The 11,612-nt window shown below is 36.0% G+C and overlaps 1 long non-coding RNA gene across 2 annotated transcripts in view; it reads right to left on the bottom strand.

Annotated features, from left to right (window-relative positions):
* Nucleotides 1-4,066: 4,066 nt before the first annotated feature.
* Nucleotides 4,067-11,612, bottom strand: part of LOC142085037 (uncharacterized) — a 65,142-nt gene continuing 57,596 nt past the window's right edge. Inside the window, exons 2-4 of one of the 2 annotated variants that reach the window (XR_012674535.1) lie at nucleotides 5,144-5,217; nucleotides 4,990-5,061; nucleotides 4,067-4,905 (exon numbers count right to left, since the gene is read on the bottom strand). This is a non-coding gene — a long non-coding RNA (uncharacterized LOC142085037). The remainder of the gene's footprint in view (nucleotides 4,906-4,989; nucleotides 5,062-5,143; nucleotides 5,218-11,612) is intronic. The other variant, XR_012674534.1, reaches the window with a different exon arrangement.

Here is an 11,612-nt window from a genome sequence, read left to right as displayed (position 1 = left end):
AAAAAAAACCCAAAACAAATCACCAAACAAAACACAACACAACAACTTATATCGTCAGGTCTTATGATAATCTATTTGCAAACTTAAGGTAGGTTAAAGTGGTTTTGTTAAAACATCATCAAAATTTTTATGACTAGCTTGGAAGCAGCTGTATCTGCTGTATCTGAAACAAAATCAGGAAAGGTCAAAATATGTATCATGGGCATATATGCTAGCTGGAGAGCTAGGGGGGCTTATTTCTGATTTACTGTGAAATATAGACAAAGTTTCTGTTGTAATTCGTGGCTTGTGGGGGTTAGAGTTTCTGCACCTGAAGTTTTCCCTAAATTTTTTATACCAGTTCAGATCCAAACCTAGGAGGAGGAGACTATTTTTGGTTCCAGTGGCAATGTGAAGGCAGTCTCATAACCAGCAGATGCAGAAATTGGGCAATTCTATCAGGTTTTTTGCTAAGAGCCATCTTTGGGAGCTGTGCAATTTGAATACTTGCCCTGTTTCTTCCTCAGATCAATACTTCCTAAACTCAAGCACAAACCTTATCTTACATATATTTGTCAGACACATTTGTGTATTCAATTTGTGATTACTGGCTGTTATAAAGTGAGGGATCTAACACGGCAATGTAAAATACTGAGCTTGTAAATATATTTTGGATGCAGACAGCAAGAGAGGCAGTTAATCATTATGCTTACTATATGAACAAAGAATGAGGATGCAATAATGTAAAACAGTGCTATCCTTTTATTTCTAATACATTTCTTATTGGACAGTAGTTAACTTTTATAATTGCATTCCAGAAATTCTGTTTGCTTAAATTATACGACAGTATCTGCAGTATCTCCTAATAATGACAAATGGCAAATGTTTTAATGGTTCTCTTATGTCTATGCGCCTTGAAGATACACCTCATATATGAGAGGGAATACTTTTTAAGCTCATGAAAAACTTGCTGATTTTGTATTTATTCTTTCTGTTGCCCCTTTTGCAGTCTATACTTTTAAAATTAAAACAACGGGAGGGAAATGAAATACAATTACAAGTTTAAATACTTTTTTACTAAATCATGATAGACTTCTGCTTGTATTCAAAGTTCATTCCTACTACTACATGCTGCCATGGTTTCTAAGCTTCAAAACCTTAGTGATTTGCAGTGGGGAAGGAGGGGAGGAGGAGCTATATTTTGAAAAAAGTGCTGCATTTCAAGGGGATGAAACAACCTATTTCAAACTAGGAAAGAACTTGTGGACGCTTATGTATCTATGGAATAATGTTAGATAAATTTAAATGTGTTAACTATGTGCTGCCATTACAAATGCTATTTTTGGCTGAAAAGGATCAGTGATTGCCTGTAAAATAAGGAGACATCAGACTATTTCAGCTCGCCTTGGCTGGGCTGTTTGGAATGTGGTCTGCATTTCTGGCACTCACACTTAAGGAAGATGCACAGAAAGACTAAAAAAAAAAAGAAAAGACAAAATTATACAAACCTAAATAAAAGAAAGGGCAAGATACAAAAATTAATCTGGAGCGGGTGTCACCACGCAAGTGCTTAAAAAAAAAAAATTGTTTTCATTGCAACTCTGGCAAGTTACAAAGATAAACATCAAAAGAAAAAAAAAAGGTGTGGTCAGCAAGAAAAACAGGGAAAAGTCAGGATTACAGAATTATTCTTTTTTTTTTCCAGAAAGACACACTATTGGAGTCCAAGGTCATCTAGATACTGCTTCCAGTTCAACTATAGACTACTATATTTAACTCTTTAACTTACTGTATGTCACTTCACCGTCTGTAAAGCAAGAGATGTTAGTGTGGTGGTGTTAGGCTGTGCCAAAAAGCGAGTCTAACATATTCATCTTATCATGGTCGTGAATATCAGAGACTATTTCTATCATAGGAATTCTTTGACTTGTAGTTTTAGAGGTAAAACCAAGTGTCTTTCTGTACTTGCTAAGCAGAAGTTACAGACCTAATGCAGAAACTGTTGGGTTAGATATTTTGACCCTTCTTATGCCAGAAGTCGGGGGAGGGGGAGGAATTTAGAGGTAAATAAAAAACCCAACAACTCCAAACCTTATAACAAGCCCTTAGTACCACCTCTGCTGTCTTCAAGCACAGTATTGTGTGCACTGGGCAACAGCAACTGATCTCTCATGTATGGAAAGTATATTCTTTCTCCTCCTCCTGTGCTGCTGTAAAACTGTGCTCCTATTATGTCAAGGTCCATCATGTTTACTGCAACTTTGATATGCTTGACCTAAAAATATTACTGTGAGTGAATTATTTACAATGACACTGAGGAGCAATTTTCTAGAACGTCTATATGGCCTGTGGGCATTGCACTGAGTACATATGTATCATATTAACAAAAAAACATGAAAATGACCATGAAACCTTTCCACAGTATTTCACAGCTGTCGTTACCAAAATGGCATTGTTCTGTGGCTTTACGGCGTAAGGAAAGATGTGTGCGAGCCAGCATCTCTTGTGGCGTGTGGAATAATGGTATTGTTTTGCCAATGAACATTCTGTAACTTACTATCAGTAGAAGTTGACTTTTAGTTAAGTTGTGTGAAACATTATATACCTATACACTAAGAAGACATTTTTCCATCTCTATATGAAAACATGATGTCACTAAAATCACTGATAAATTTTATACTAGGCACCATTAAAAGAGACCATTCCTGCAGAGTCTGATCTTCAGAAGCCAGTAAAAACTTGCAGTCCAGCTGAAAATATTTGTTTTATATTTGTAATGGGTGTGAACTCATTATCTGTGCCTAGGTCAATGCTGGCTGAGGTTTCTGCACCCTGTTCTATTAGGGTATGAGTTTTTGCTGTTTAATATTTAGTGAGTGTATGAAACAAAATTATGATAGAAATCAGGAAAAAAAAATGTATTTTGAGGAAAAGTACTGCCTTAAAAAAGGATATAACTTACTTTCTTTTTCCTGTACTGGAATCTGTCCCCCCAGTGCTAATAGTTCAGACATTAGAAAACATATATACAAAACCCATTCATGCTCCAGGACACCCGTTCTTTCCAGTGTTGTCAAATTCCAGAATCTTCTATTTTGATAAGTATTTTCTCTGTTAAAAATACATAACACAACTATAACTAGTATTAATAAATGTATTGCAGAAACAAGACCTGATTTTTTGTTTCCAATAAGGAACCTTGATGCATACTGTTGCAAGAACATACTAGCTACCACTTAATTTGAAAGTTTCTACTTCTAGATAGAATATATACCTTTGAGTCCTACTTTCGACATGATCTTTATCTGCAATATGTAAGTCAGTAGTAATTCAAGTTCCCGTTTTTGTAGAAATGAATAAACTTAAAGATAGGCTTATCTCTGAACAGTGTTGCTGAGAAGTCATAAATCCATAGCAACCCTTCCTTATAATACTTAACTCTGCTGTCTCTGACCACAATAGTATCCAGTGAGCAATAGACCCTGTGGGTTCTTATCTAGTAAATATTGCAATGAAAAAAATATAATCTTCCTAGACATCAGTTTTAAATAATGTCCAAACAATTCCAAGATTTAATTTGCTAATGTGGTTATGTCTTTGAGGAAATGATTCCCCCCTCCCCCCATAAATATCAGTCTTGCATGGGATTGAGGACTGATCTCTTTCATGATTTAAATATATTTTATCGTTTAAGTAGACTGGTAACACAAAGTTTAAGAAGCAACTACAAATGTATCCTCCCATGATAGCCTTGATGCTTGTATCCTGTTCTTTTACTACATGGTGAAACACGGATAAAACAAGCAAGTACAGTATACAACTGTTGTATAACTGATGTGCTTGAGGAAACTTTGTAAATAATCAGACTAAAGTATTGTTAATGGACCCCCCATTATGAGGAATAATATGAATGCTGTGCGATTACCTAACTTTTGGAAGCAATTCCTACTGCAGTATATCTGAGTTGCATTAAGTCTAAAGGCTGAACTTACCTTGGATGACTGTGTGATATGAGAAATGTAGACTAGTCCTTCTGTGTGTCTGACCAGGTTAATAAAGGGTTGTAAGGAAATAAGGACAAAGTTGTGAGCTTTATTTACATAAAGCATTTTATTTTATTTTCTTGTTACTATCAGCAATACTGAGTGTGTGACATAGGTACCTAAAGTTTACAGTAATTTTACATTTTAACTACTGTTCTATTATTATTACTGGATATACATTTCTCTGTCATCTTTCAGATCCCTAAAAAAGACAAATGTAATAGTATTTCTTGTCTAATGGTACTTATTTAGGTGCTTAAAAACAGTTTCATGTAAAATTAATTATTATTTTATTTGAAATAACATTTTATCCCTATCTCTGAAATCTGGCTCCCATTTGTATTTGTTTTGACAAGTATAGAAGAAATTTTTGAACTATTTCACAATGCCTAGTTAAAATGAGATTTAAATATCCTTTCTTCTTATGCTCAGAGTCCTTAGGAGTGGATATAGACAAAGTTCCCCATATTATTATTTATTTTCATGTACAGACTGATTAAGAATTTTTATGGTTTCAATGATGCTGAACCACGAGAGGACAATATTCCAGAACAAGGCAGTGATTTTTTTTTTCTAGTCAGCTAAGTTAAACACACTTAAAAAAAAGCAAGCAAAAAGTGAATATCCCCAACTATTTTTTGACCAGAAAAACGTAGCCTATAAGAAGTGTTTGCTTCTCACTACTCCTTTCAGAGCTGATGTTCTTCTCAACGGCAACTGTAAAATGTGGGGCCACAGTTGCATTCATTGTTCAGTGAGCTTGTCCACATAGTTAAACCCACCGACAGCAATGAATGTTGATTGTGACCTTTTTTTGTAAAGCTTGTCAGGGTGGGGGAGAAACATCATGTGGTGGTTAGGTTGCTATCTTCGGTGTTAAGGCCTGAAAGCATGAAGTAAGGAGGAGGATGGTTAGCTGGAGGGTACAATCAACGGTCGATGGTTTTCACTTTAATTCCAAACTCACCGACAGCGTTGAATGTTCACTGAAGCAACCACTACAACAGAACTCCATTGACTTGACAGCATCCTCAAATGTCTGAAAGGAGGGGGGGAAGATCAAAATTCACACAATGATTTTAATCATACAGGTGATGCAACTTCAGTCATTTTTGTCTTACCGACACCAACACCCTTGTCTGCCCATCCTATTTCAGTCTTTGTGCAAGGAGCTGGCAGTTTTCCAAACTTCTTTCTATGAAAAGAAAAGATATTTCACTTATTCAGGCTTTAACAATATAGGTTGGGAGTCCAGGCACAAGTGGATTAATGTTGTCATTTCACAAAACTGAACTTCAAAACAAACCAAAACACAGGATCCCATATGTGAACAGAGCTAGCTAAGAGTTTTATGAATCTGTGTTGCCAATTATAGATTGCCCAATTGAGTGAAGTTTCTTCTGCTGACATGGTTCAATTGGTTTAAAACTTGCTTAGGATTGATGAAAACTGCATTTTCTTTTAAGAAGGCTTAATTTCTCAATAAACCTCTTAGAGAGACAGAAGGCCTTTTTTGCTTACAAATTGTCATACATGCAGAACCTGTTATGATAGTTTTCAGGAGGAAAAAAAGGCAAATGTACATCAAGGCTTGATGACCTAGATTTCTTTCCATATATTTTTAGGTGGCAGCACGCTGTCCATATCAGAACTTGATCACCACACAGTAAAGTGTTTATTCTTAAACATTTCCACAGTAGCATAATGCTTTTTTCCAATCTTTTGAGCTTTCCAACTCAATTGCCCTCATTCTTAAAATAAATAAATTAAAAAAAAAAAAAAGTAGGATTGCAATTTGTGTGTTGCAAGGGAAGGGTTTTAGAGGCTGGATCAGAAGGCAAAACATGGTAACCTAGGAATTTTACCTTATTTTCATTTGTGAGCAGAGTTCTGCAGAAGGTGGTCTCGCAGCTCAGCTGGTCTGAATTCTTTTTTGCTAGGTCCACTCTTAGCTTGCTGCACTGAGATTATGTGACTGATTCATTGGCTTCTAGGAATTGCTGTTTGTTTACCTTGTCCTTTGGTAAAAGATGTCTTATATTCTCTCATCAATTTCTGATTATTTTAAAAATCTTTATAAGTGTTGGGGGCTTTGTTACATTTGTTTGTACTTGTATAAAGGGAACCAGCACCAAAAGACTCCAGCGTGCTGCCTGTGTATGTTTTGTAAACAAACACCATGACAAGGACTTTGTCCTAGGTGTTTCTTACAAATAATTGCTCTGCATGTAGAGATATTTATTACATCATTTAACTCAACTGTAATTTCTATCAAATATATCTAAAAGACAGAGTCATTAATATAGCCTATTGGGGAACTAGACAAGAATGGAATTAACTAGTTTTCTCCTTTATGGTAGATTAGATGTGTTTTGTTTAGGAAGGCCACAGTGATTATGAATATATCCGAATTCTAACAAAATGTGGCAGTCAACCCCCTTTTTTTTTTTTTTGCTCATACAGCAGCATGTGATATTTGCTGACAATACTTTAGCTCTGAAGTTTGATTCCCTCCCCCCACTCCCCCTCATTTATTTGTACTGGCTTTTCCACAGTTTAATTCCATGGATGCTACAAAAGGAGTTCCTTACACCAGCATGATTGATGAGAGAATAAGGCTCTCCAACTCAGTAGTCTTTTGTGCATCTGCATCTGTTCAACATTGTTCTAGCCAAATGAATAGACTTCATGGTTTAGGGTTGCTCATGTTTAGCATCCGTTCTATTATAAGCTTTCTTTCTGTACGCCATTTCTTTCAGTACTTATTCCTATGCTCTTATTCCCTGTTTCCGTCTGTCACTTCATATTTCAATATGGAATCTTGCCTGGCTGATACCTGGCATTTAGGATGGGGTGTAGGGGAAGGAGAGGAGCTATGTAGAGCTTGTGGCTGGGTGGATTGCATCTTAGAAGGAATTACTTTCACAGGTGGTTATTATTCCCTCTCTACCCCCCCATAATGGAAAAACGTCAGTATTTCCCTGGTTACCTAGCCTCTGTTGAAATGGGCTGAAACTTGTAAGTACAAAAACACAAAAAAGTATTCCTGAGCTCCAGCCCTGATTCCTGATGTGTGCAGGTTATGCAGGGTAAAAATGCTTTCATCTTCTCTCATCTGGTTTTCATTTTTTTTTTTTTTAAATCCCTTACCGGGCTTAGCTAGCTGTTACAAATGCCAGCTTTATTGTAAGTTTTATTTCAGATCTGCAGGCTTATGTGAACATTCAGATTGGATGTATGGTTTTTTTATTTAAGGTTAGTAGGTCATAAATAAACCAAAGCACTTTCCTTGCTATGAGCAATAGGGTCATGGTGTACGTGAAATACCGCTTTAAAAAAATTGGAACCTAACGTGAATTGACAGAGGTACATGAGGAAGTAGTTCGTTGTGTCGCTGTAAAGGCCATAGGGATTTGGACTGCTAGAGCTGCCTGTCTTAGGAATAGATTAGATATCTTGTCTGATGACCTGTACTTAATTTAAGTGACTGCCTTTGCCAGTCCTTCCAGAGGGCAACTGTGTGAAGTAGAGCATCTCATCTTCAGTCCTTTTCCTCCTCTTGATGGCCTGACCTAAATTGAAGATATGGGTGTTGTGCTGCACAAACAGACAATTACTTCAATGCTATGTGAACTGCATCTTCTGTTCTAATTAGTTAGCTTTTCCATTTTGACCTTGATATCTTGAATCAAAAGACTAATGTTCAGCTTCATTGTACTGGTTAATACTGGCAATTGTTATAGAGTACACTCATGTTTAACAGCTGCCTTATGTAAAACAGTAATAAAAGCTCCGTCTCCCTACTTAGAAATGGTGGCTGAAGCAGTGAAGTACTACTCTGCCCTGCTTGTTGCCCCACCTCTTCCTTTCTTCCTTATCCCTCCCCCACATAAATACTCGATGAAATATAAATTATAGATGTCAGACAGGTCTGGCTTGCAGGCTACTTCAAACAGTAGTTTTAGTACTTTTAACAATCTTGCTGCTTGTACAGCAGTGAGATTGCTTAGGAACAAATACTTAGGTGAATACACAGATCTCCGGTTTGAAGGGTTTCTCACGATTTTAAATAGTTTCCCTAATGATGCATTAAAACAGTCTATTCTGATTGTACACTGATTAAAACAGCATGTTAACATATTTATATGGTAGATACTCTGCGTGGTTTACAGCATCTTTTTTTTTTTTGCTGGCATTGAATTGTTACTGGAAGGTGGAGTTAAGAATTTTTGAAGGCGAATATTCATTCATATAAAAGGAAGACAACAGAACAATAGTGTTAATACTCGTATTGCAAAGTTATCTCATGGATACAGTTGTTGGCTACTTCCATCTCCCACTTGCCCTCTCTCACAGTCTGTCAACAAACTTCCAGTTATACACTTGGGGACAGGAAAAAATGCAATCTGTGGATGTATTTTTAATTGTGTTGCAAAAGTGAATTCCAGTGGCAGTTTCTAAAAATGGCACTAACACACTTGGGATCAGATTCTCAGCTAGTGTAAACTGACACAGCTCCATTGACGTCAGTGGTATCTGCGTTTACACCAGCTGGCACCTGGATGCTCATCTGGAAAAAAAAAATGAAGCAGAATGATCAGTTATCGGTTCTTATCATCTTTTCTATTTTTTTTGTGTTGGGTTCATCTTTTGTATTAAACCTGTCTCAAATGACAAATTTTCATGTTGTATTGACAGTTTACCTGCAATAAATCTCAGTAAGTATTGACACCGCTGTGCTTCCACCAAAAGGAATTAAATCCAGCTGACTGTAGTTATTAGAGATTCAGTTTATTCCTAGATGCCTTTGAGTTATATGCTGAAAGTAAAAACTCTGTGCGGCTATCAAAAGGAAGTCCTTTTTCTGACAAAATTTAAGGTGTTCATTTCTTCTGTGGTCTTAAAAACTGCAAGAACAGAATCCAATAACCTTCATTGTAATCTAAGATTCTCATTGTATTCTACAAAGACTAATTGCAGTTTCTGCAGTGCATTAGAATATAGCATCATCACCTAATTACTAATACAGTAATTCTAAGGCCAGTGTTTTTCAAGAAATCCAACTAGACAATCACAGTGTTTTCATGTTGCCTTCAACCTATGGAAACATCTTTGTAAACCTCTGCTGGAAAAAAGATGTTTTAGGGAGTATTTCACAATTTGCTGTAGTACAGCCACCTCTGGAGAAAAGTAGCAGCAGCATAACATCTTGAAGCACTAGTGCATGCCAGCCTGGGACAGGAGGGAAAATTGTGATTGCCTTGTTTAAATTCTGCATTCTACAAGGCTGCTTTTTTGTCTATTATAGTGTGAAGAAATCTAAAGTTATGCATAATCATCTGGTTCTTGCTCATGAAATAAGAGGGGGAAAGTGTCTTAGCTCACCAGAAAACACTTTTTGAGGTGAAATAATAACCACAAGACTTTTTTTTTTTTTTTTTTGAAACTAAATCAAAACTTGTTTGAGATGCATAACCATCACACATCAATTCACTGAATCCTATCAGAGTTCTGCTGGGTCAGAAACCAGGACATCTCCAAGTACGCTAGTTCATGTGTTTGTAGCCTTTGACTAAGTTTTTTAGTAAGTCTGCTGTCCAAAAATTGACTATGCTCTTGAAATTAAACCCATTAGATAATATTATATGTCCACAACACAGGCTATGAGGTGGGATGCTGATTAGCCAAGTTAATTTAGGAACAGAACAAACGTGAGGAGCAGCAATGAAATTAGTTCAAGCAAATATTTGATTGCACTTCCAGAAATAATTTAATTGCAGAGTTCAAAACTATGCTTTGCCCATTAGAATTTTACCTGATTAGTATTTTGTTAAATTTTGATATAAAAGACACTTCCAAAACAAAATTTAATGTTAAAATACCCAAGGCAATATTGGCTCTTTGCTTACTGCTTTAGACTTACTGAACCTCCATCAATATAAATTGTTACTCTTATTTAACAAATCATTAGTTGCATTCATGTGTTTTAAACAGACTTTTATATCTGAGCTACTGAGCCTGACTCTGCAATTTATCACTTAATGTTGTTAGTCCTGTTTGAAATTGTAAGAGCTTTTCCAACTTACAGGATTGTGGCACTGGACCTATAAGCTTTGCTTTTTATTTAAAGCCAAGAAATTGGGAATAAATTCTAGTACTGCCTGCAGTTTCCCAGCCTTTTGGATGACAATTCTCCACTCTCTGTTACTGGAACACATTACTATTTATGGAAGATATGCACATATTTCAGTGTCCATAAATCATATGCAAACATCTGTTCTTTAGATCAGTAGGTGGAGTATGGTAACTGCTTTTTACATTAATATCCATGAAGTAATGCTCACCTACTGATATTATGCTTAAACTTTAATATTTTAGCAAATATTTTAGTAATTTAACTTTTCAGGCAATCTAAGTCAAAACAGTAGAAATTGCAAACACAGTCTGGCATAGAGTTCTGTGTGGCCTGTACCCCAAAAATGTCAAATGGAAGTTGTATGATAGAGGGGGTAAATATTAAGAGCAATATGATCAACTCGGTTAAAACATAAAAGGTTCTGTTAGTAATTCTCTGTACTGCCTTTGAAGGGAATTTCTTACCCTCCCCCTTCCTGTGATAGCCTTAAATGGACATCCTCTTCTTATTTGATGAATCTGGGTTGTGTGTAGATGTCTACATTTTTGTCTTAGTAGTATGATCTATTTCCCATGTGATCCGGCAGTCAAGATTTTAGGGCAAATAACTGTGAATCTGCGCTTAGAAAACATATGGTACGTGTGGAAACTAAGACTGAGTACAAGTTAAAATGTAAGATGTGGAAAAGACAATATTGTATAATAGGATGGATGCTGGATAGAAAGGCAGAGGAGGATAAGAGTTTTCTTATTCTGCCTTTCTTCAACCTTAGTGTTAGTATTTTTACATGAAGTGTTTTCAGCTATAAAGAGAAGAATCTTCAGGATGTATCCTGTTTAGTGTTTATGTCAAGCATTTATTTGGTTGTCACATATACCAAGACTGGATTCATTGGTTGGTTTTCAACATCTCTTTTGTCTTTTTATTTTATGGGAATGGAGACTTGATATTTTGAAGCTAGACTTACAAATTGATAGCATCCAATAGCATAGCAATTGAATTTTCACAGAATGAAAACATGTATAAAAATGGAGAGTAAAAATATTCTATATTTCTAAAAGTTGTTGAGTCCTACTCTAGTCAAGTGTTAGAAAATAGATTGCAGTTCTTTACCTGCAGAAAATGAGCTGATTACTTTTAACTTGCCTACTAATACTCTTGGTTTAAAAAAAACCAAACTGCTTCAGAATGAATGGGGATCCCCATCTTGGGATTTCTTGAGTACTTCAGTATAGTTTGTATGTTTTCTTTTAGGTTCTTCACAGTGACTATACGAAATACATATATTCAGAAAAAAGTTTGGGGCTTTTAAAACATTTTGTTCAATGTGTGCTTTTATTTTTAATTATTTTTTAGAAGTTACCAGAAAAGGTGCTGTTTGAGTGCAAGTTAGCTTATGGATTCTCTGCGTGTCTGTATCTTGCTATCAGAGCAGAGTATGGTAGCAACTGGCT

The sequence above is a fragment of the Calonectris borealis genome, chromosome 8 (genome assembly GCF_964195595.1).
Source record: "Calonectris borealis chromosome 8, bCalBor7.hap1.2, whole genome shotgun sequence".
NCBI classification, from domain to species: Eukaryota; Metazoa; Chordata; class Aves; order Procellariiformes; family Procellariidae; genus Calonectris; species Calonectris borealis.
This window is presented reverse-complemented; position numbering and strand designations above follow the sequence as displayed.